The sequence below is a fragment of the Phoca vitulina genome, unplaced genomic scaffold (genome assembly GCF_004348235.1).
Source record: "Phoca vitulina isolate PV1807 unplaced genomic scaffold, GSC_HSeal_1.0 scaffold36, whole genome shotgun sequence".
NCBI lineage: Eukaryota > Metazoa > Chordata > Mammalia > Carnivora > Phocidae > Phoca > Phoca vitulina.
Window position 1 is genome coordinate 16858552 of NW_022589739.1, and position 8616 is coordinate 16867167.

Sequence of the window (8616 nt, forward strand, 5' to 3'; positions counted from 1 at the left end):
GGCATAAAGAGAGTCAAGCAGATGCATGGAATAGAATCAAGAGTTCAGAAATAGACCCACACGTACATAGAAAACTGATTTCTTATAAAGGTGTGAGGCCAATTCAATGGAGAAATAATAGTCTTGTAAACAAATGGTGCTGGAATAACTAGCTACCAAAACCCCCAAAACTTCAATCCATACCTTGCACTATATACAAAAATTAATTCAAAATGGATCATGGACCTACATATAAAACCTCAAATTATAAAACCTCTAGGAAAAAAAGAACTTAGAAGAAAATCTCTGGTGTAGGGGCCTCTTTCTTTCTTTTCTTTTTTTTTTTTTTTTTAAGATTTTATTAATTTGAGAGAGAGAGAGAGCCCAAGCAGGGGCAGAGGAAGAGAGAAGAGAGAGAAGCAGACTCCCTGCTGAGCAGGGAGCCCGACATGGGGCTCGATCCCAGGACCCTGAGATCATGACCTGAGGTGAAGGCTGATGCTTAACTGACTGAGCCAACCAACCCAGGTGTCCCTAGAAGCCCCTTTCTAATAAAGAAATGAAAATATGTTAAAAAAAGGAGGAAGAGGAGGTGGGAGGAGGAATCTGTTATCTTAGGTAGGCACAGATCTTAGAAATGACATCAAAAGCATGATTTATAAAAGAAAAAATTTTGTAAGGTACATTTATTTACTCTAAATTAAAAACCTCTGCCTTTCAAAAGATACCATTAGCGTAATGAAAAGACAAGGGATAGACTAGGAGAAATTACTTTTAACACATTATCTGATAAAGGACTTGTATCTAAATATATAAGTAGGTCACTAAACTCAATAATAATAAAAAAAAACTCACTATAAAAAGGGCAAAAGATTTCAACAGACACTTCCCAAAAGAGAGATGCAGATGGCAAGTAAGCACAGGAAAAGATGCACAACATTATTAAACATTAGGCAATACAACTTATCTCATCATAATGAGATTCCATTCCATCCGTACTAGAATGGTTAAGATGAAAAAGACTGACCAAACCAAATGTTGGTAAAGATGTTGGAAGTAGAACTCTCATTCACTGCTGGTTGGAATATAAAATGGTACAACTACTTTGCAAATCAATTTTGCAGTTTCTTAAAAAGTTAAACATACACAACATTCCTCCAGCTATTGTACTTCTAGGCATTTACCCAAGATAAATGTGCTATGTCCATACAAAGATATGTACAATGCACACAAATATTGATACTAGTACTATTTGTAATAGCCCAAAACTGGAAACCCAAATATCTATCAACATATGACTAGATAAACAAATTGTGGTGTATCCATACGATGGAATACCACTTAGCAATGAAAAGGAATAAACTACTGATACACACAACAACATGGGAGAATCTCATAATAATTATGCTCAGTGAAAGAAGCTAGTATATACTGTTGATTCAATTTATATACAATTCTGGAAAATGCAAACTAATCTATAGTGACAGAAAGCAGGTCAGTGGTTCCTGGGGATGTGGTGTTCACAGAAGGCCAAGAGGCAGTGAGAAAACTTTTACTGGTGATGGATCTGTTCATTTTCTTGGTTGTGGTAATGCTTTCATAAGTGTATACCTAACTAAAAATTTATTAAACATTTTAAATACCTGTAGTTTATTATATGTTAATTATTCCACAATAAAGCTGTTTTTAAAAACTTTCTAGTAATTCATTCAAAATATTTACTGAATTTTGTCTATACTCCAGGCACTGTTTTAGGTGTTAAAGATGCATCAGTGAATGAACAACTACAAAAATCCCTTCAATCATGGAGCTTACATTCTCACTGGAGGAAGAGACTTATAAGTAACTTAATAGCATGTTAGGAGGTGATAAATGCTATTGAAAAATGATTGATCAGAGTAAGGGTAAGAGTGAGTTGGCAATTTTAAATAAGATTTTCAGGGTAGACTTATCTGAGTGTTATTTGAGCCAAAACTTGCAGTAGTTAAGGGAGTGAACCCTTTTGGATACCTGAGGCAAGTAATTCCAGACAATGGGTGGCAAGTGCAAAGGCCCTGAGGTAAGAGTATCTTAGATGTTGGGTACCTGGGTGGCTCAGTCGTTAAGCGTCTGCCTTCAGCTCAGGTCATGATCCCAGGGTCCTGGGATTGAGTCCCACATCGGGCTCCCTGCTCGGCAGGAAGCCTGCTTCTCCCTCTCCCACTCCCCCTGCTTGTGTTCCTGCTCTTGCTATCTCTCTCTCTGTCAAATGAATAAATAAAATCTTTAAAAAAAAAAAAAAGAGTATCTTAGATTTTTGAAAAGAAATGAGGTCAATGTGACTTGAGCAGAGTGATGTAGGACATCCTAGGCCATTCTTAGGACTTGGGCTTTTATTCCAAGTGAAATGGGGAGGCAATGGAAGTTATGAGCAAGGAATGAAAAGTGACATGATCTTAGGTTTTAACTAGATCACTCTAGCTGCTGTGCTGAAAACAAACTAGGGGGTTAGAGAAGGGGAAGGTTGGACAAAGGTAGAAGTATAGAGACCAATTAAGACTACTCCAATGACCCGAGTGAGAGATGATGATAGGCTAAGTTCAGGCTGGTAGCAGTGGAGATGGTGAGAAATAGCTGAATATGAATATACTTTAAAAGTACAGCCAACAGGGATACCTGTGTGGCTCAGTCGGTTAAGTGTCTGCCTTCGGCTCAGGTCATGATCCCAGAGTTCTGGGACTGAGTCCCGCGTTGGGCTTCTTGCTGAGCAGGAGCCTGCTTCTCCCGCTTCCTGCTTCTCCCTCTACCTGCCACTCCACCTGCTTGTGCTCTCTATCTGACAAATAAATAAAATCTTTAAAAAAAAAGTACAGCCAACAGAATCTGCCAATGGACTGTATGTGAGGTGTGCAAGAAAAAGGACTCAGGGATGACTTCAAGAATTGGGCCTAAGGAACAAATATAATTATCATTGGCTGGAAAGATGCAGATAAAGCAGGTTTTGAGGATGGAAGATCAGGAGTTCACCTGTTTGGGACATGATATATTTGAGATTTCTGTTAGACACCCAGTGGATATTAAAGAGGATATGAATCTAGAGATTGTAAAGGTATACTGAAACCAAGGAAAATATGATCCAGAATGATCAACAATGAGTCATTTAAAATTAAGTCACTAGACTCCTTTTTTAAGCCAGGTAGAAAGATCAATTTATTTATTAGGTGAAACCAGGTTGGTCTCAGATTTCTCCATGGCATTATTCAGTGGTTGAAAATAGTGGAGCAATTCCTGTAAAATCCAAGAATGTTATCCAAGAATGTGTTACCAGGTCCAATTTGATATCAGTTTAAAGGCAGTAGGTAAAATTCTTGAGTATTTAAGAACTAGGGTGTACTGTTCCCATGAGCTCTTCTTGAAGAGACTATTAAAGGCAGAACTTCAGCCGAGAAGAGATAAATGGAAAAATTATGGCAAAAAGATTATCTTGAGCACTGAATTTACTTAACTGAAACACTAAGGCTAAAAACAAATATAGGTATAATGTAAATATTACAAATCTTGCCAATGTAGAAATGACAGAAAGGGAAGAGAGAAGATTTAAGTTGACTGATTCTTATCATTTCAGCTTATTTTCTGGGAGTGGTGATTCAAAGGATATCAACTAGTGCTAATAAATGAAGTGACAGAGGTATATTAGCCAAATAAGAATTTCTATGGGGTAATGTTGGCTAGTTTTGCATATCCCCACAGATTCTATTAATGATCATAGAAAGCAACAAAGAGAGAAAAAACACCCAGAAATACCCCTAGAAACAAAGCAATAAGCAAGTTAAGCAAAGAGGTGGAAATAAATCCCAGGAAGTAGCAGGGTTGGTGCTAGAGATCCTCGTGGTGAGTAGAGACCAGAGAGAGCTGTGAAGACAAGTGAAAAATGCAGGGATGGTTTTGAGGGGCTGGCATCTGGAAAATGCCAATAAAGATTCACTAAGAAGGAAAGGTCCCATGTTGAACAGGAACCTCTCAGCGTAGGTCTGAATCTTGGCAGTAAGATCACTGGCATTGAAAGGAAAGGAGTTTCCAAGTTTAGGGGAGTGGAAGGACATCTTGGAAGACAATGCTTCTTGTGAAAGAGGGAGTCACACTGGAAGGTGGTGACATACAGTGGAGGCAGCAGCCAGTTTCTGAAGAGAATGAGGCACCTGACATTAGGGATGCTATCGCAACAAGATAGGATAGAAAGATCAGGGGATATTCTTTCTTGCTTTGTTGAAAATTAGTTGACCGTGTGGTTGTAGGTCCATTTTGGGTTTTCTATTCTGTTCCATTGGCCTCTGTGTCTATTTTTATGCCAGTACCATACTGTCTTGATCACTACAGCTTTGTAATATAACTTGAAGTCCAGAATTGTGATGCCTCCAGCTTCGGTTTTCTTTTTCAGGATTGCTTTGGTTATTTGGTGTCTTTTGTGGTTCCATACAAATTTTAGGATTGTTTGTTCTAGCTCTGTGAAAAATGCTGTTGATATTTTGATAGGGATTGCACTGAATGTGTAGATTGCTTTGGGTAGTATAGATATTTTAACAATGTTCTTTCAATTCATAAGCATTGAATGTTTTTCCATTTCTTTGTGTCCTCTTCAATTTCTTTCATAAGTGTTCTATAGTTTTCAGAGTACAGATGCTTTACCTCTTTGGTTAGGTTTTTCCTAGGTATCTTATGAGTTTTGGTGCAATTGTAAATGGGATTGATTCCTTGATTTTTCTTTCTGCTGCTTCATTATTGGTGTGTAGAAATGTAACAGATTTCTGCACATTGATTTTGTATCCTGTGACTTTACTGAATTTGTCTATCAGTTCTAGCAATTTTTTTGATGGAGTCGTTCAGGTTTTCTACACAGAGTATCATGTCATCTACAAATAGTGAAAGTTTGACTTCTTCCTTGCTGATTTGGATGCCTTCTTTTGTTGTCTGATTGCTGGGGCTAAGACTTCCTGTACTATATTAAATAACAATGGTGACAGTGGGCATACCTGTCTTGTTCCTGACCATAGAGGAACAGCAATCAGACAGTCTCTTCAACAAATGGTGTTGGGAAAACTGGACAGCAATATGCAGAAGAATAAAACTGGACCACTTTCTTATACCATAAACAAAAATAAACTCAAAACGGATGAAAGACCTAAATGTGAGACAGGAATCCATCAAAATCCTAGAGAGGAACACAGGCAGCAACCTCTTTGACTTCAGCCATAGCAACTTCTTACTAGATACGTCTCCAGAGGCAAGGGAAACAAAAGCAAAAATGAACTATTGGGACTTCATCAAGATAAGAGGCTTCTGCATAGCAAACGAAACAATCAAAAAAATTAAAAGGCAACTGACAGAATGGAGGAAGATATTTGCAAATGACATATCTGATAAAGGGTTAGTATCCAAAATCTATAAAGAATTTATCAAACTCAACACCTCCCAAAAAAGAAAAAATCCAGTTAAGAAATGGGCAGAAAACATGAACAGACATTTCTCCAAAGAAGACATCCAGATGGCTAATAGACACATGAAAAGATGCTCAACATCACTCAGCATCAGAGAAATACAAATCAAAACCACAATGAGATTTCACCTCACCCCAGTTAGAATGGCTAAAATTAACAACTCAGGAAACAACAGATGTTGGTGAGGATGTGGAGAAAGGGGAATCCTCTTAGGCTGTTGGTGGGAATGCAAACTGGTGCAGCCACTCTGGAGAAGAGTATGGAGGTTCTGCAAAAAGTTCCCTATGACCCAACAATTGCACTACTAGGTATCTATCCAAAGGATAGAAAAATAGTGATTTGAAAGGACACATGCACTCCAATGTGTAGAGCAGCATTATCAACAATAGTCAAACTATGGAGAGGGCCCAAATGTTGATCGACTGATGACTGGAAAAAGAAGATGTGCCATACACACACACACACACACACACACACACACACACACACACGTGCGCACAATGGAATATTACTCAGCCATCAAAAAGAATGAAATCGTGCCATCCCCTACAATGACACAAATGGAGCTAGAGTGTATTATGCTAAGTGAAATAAGTCAGTCAGAGAAAGACAAATGCCATATGATTTCACTTATATATGGAATTTAAGAAACAAAACAGATGAACATAGGGGAAGGAAAAAAGAGAGAGGGAAGCAAACCATAAGAAACTTAACTATAGAGAACAAACTGAGGTTGATGGAGGGAAGGGGGTGGGGGATGGGTTAAATGGGTGATGGGTATTAAGGAGGGCACTTGTTGTCAGGAGCACTGGATGTTATATGTAAATGATGAATCACTAAATTCTATTCCTGAAACCAATATTACACTATATATTAACTAACTAGAATTTAAATAAAAATTTGAAACAAAAAGTAAAGAAAGAAAGATTGGGGAAGTCTGTTCCCCAAAAGGTAACTATACATTAAAAAAACTGCCTTTAATTTGAGAAAGAAGAGAAGGAGACCTTGAACTAATTGTGAAGTACCCAAGATTCTCCTCTGATGAGAATTAAAATTTCCTTGCTAATTAATTATTCCATCAAATTTAGTATGTTCTATTATGAACAAGAAAAATCACTGAAGTATTTTTACCAGGGCACTGTGAGAATCAGCAGAAAATAAGAATCATAACTTCAGAGCAAGAAATGCATACAAAAAAAATCATGCCATGGAGCAAATAAAAGCAGTAACATACTCCAATATGAAGTAATTTTAAAAATTTTAAGCAAGCAATGGTATACTTGAAAGCATACCATGAATAAAAAATTTAAAAACTCAGAGAAAATATGGGAAATCAATTGAAAGATATGAAACAGAAAGCGACAGGATTGAATGAAAATGAAGAAAAATACAAAAATTACTTGCAAGATATATACAAAGGAGAAAAGTTGAATAAGTGGCACAGAGGATAGAAATGTCCACATTCAAGGGGCACCTGGGTGGCTCAGTTGGTTAAGCATCTGCCTTTGGCTCAGGTCATGATCCCAGGGTCCTAGGATAGAGCCCTGCATCAGGCTCCCTGCTCAGCGGGGAGTCTGCTTCTCCCTCTCCTGCTCCCCCTGCTTGTGCACTCTTTCTCTCTCTCTCTCTCTGTCAAATAAATAAATAAAAAATCTTAAAAAAAAGTCCACATTCAAGAAAATAAAACAAATGGAGAAAGTAATAAAAAAGGATTAGCGAGAACTTGCAATGAACAATCCAAAAAGGAAAATTTTTAAAAAAATCCATTTACAATAGCACCAAAAATAAAATACTTAGAAATAATTTTAACCAAAGAGGTGAAATCTTTGTACACTGAAAACTATATATAAAAAAAAAAAACCTACTAAAAGAAATTAAAGAAGGGGTGCCTGGGTGGTGCAGTCGCTTGATCATCTGACTCTTGGTTTCAGCTCAGGTCTTGATCTCAGGGTTGTGAGATCAGGCCCTGCGTGGGGCTCCATGCTCAGTGCAGAGTCTGCTTGAGACTCTCTCCATCTCCCTCTGCCCCTCCCCCTGCCCTTTCTCTCTCTAAAATAAATAAATAATTTTAAAAAAAAGAAATTAAAGAAGACATAAATCAATGGAAAGATATCCCATGTTCACTGATTGGAAGACAATGTTGTTAAGATGACAATATTATTCAAAGTACTCTACAGATTCAATGCAATCCCTGTCAAGATCACAAAAACAGACACATAGATCAATGGAACAGAATAGAGAATCCAGAAATGGACCCTCAACTCTATGGTCAACTATTCTTCAACAAACCAAGAAGGAATATCCAATGGAAAAAAAGACAGTCTCTTCAACAAATAGTGTTGGGAAAATTGGACAGCAACATGCAGAAGAATGAAACTGGACCACTTTCTTATACCATACACAAAAATAAACTCAAAATGGATGAAAGACCTAAATGTGAGACAGGAATCCATCAAAATCCTAGAGGAAAACACAGGCAGCAACCTCTTTGACCTCAGCCATAGCAACTTCTTACTAAATATGTCTCTGGAGGCAAGGGAAACAAAAGCAAAAACGAACTATTGGGACTTCATCAGGATAAAAAGCTTTTGCACAGCTAAGGAAACAACAAAACTAAAAGATCCCAATGACACTCTTTACATCTTAAAATTCATATAAATCTTAAGGGACCCTGGAAATCCAGAGCAATCTTGAAAAAGAAGAATAAACTTGGAGGACTCATACACCTCCTGACTTCAAAACTATTATAAAGCTACAGTAATCAAAACAGTGTGGTACTAGCATAAAGACAAACCTATAGACCAATGAAATAGGATAGAGAACCCAGTAATAAATGAGTTTATATATGGCTAATTTTCAGGCAAGGATGACAAGACTATTCAATGGGAAAAGGACAATCTTTTCAAAAAATAGTGCTAGGAAAATGATATTCACATGCAAAAGAATGAAGTTGGACACTTACCTTGCACCATATATAAAAATGAACTAGAAATGGATCAAAGACCTAAAGGTATGAAATAGAACTATAAAACTCTGAAGGAAACATAGGGGTAAATCTGCATGACACTGGGTTTAGCAATGTTTTCTTGGCTATAACACCAAAGACAGAGGGAACAAAAGAAAAAATAGACAAATTGGACTTCGTTAAAATTAAAAACTTTTG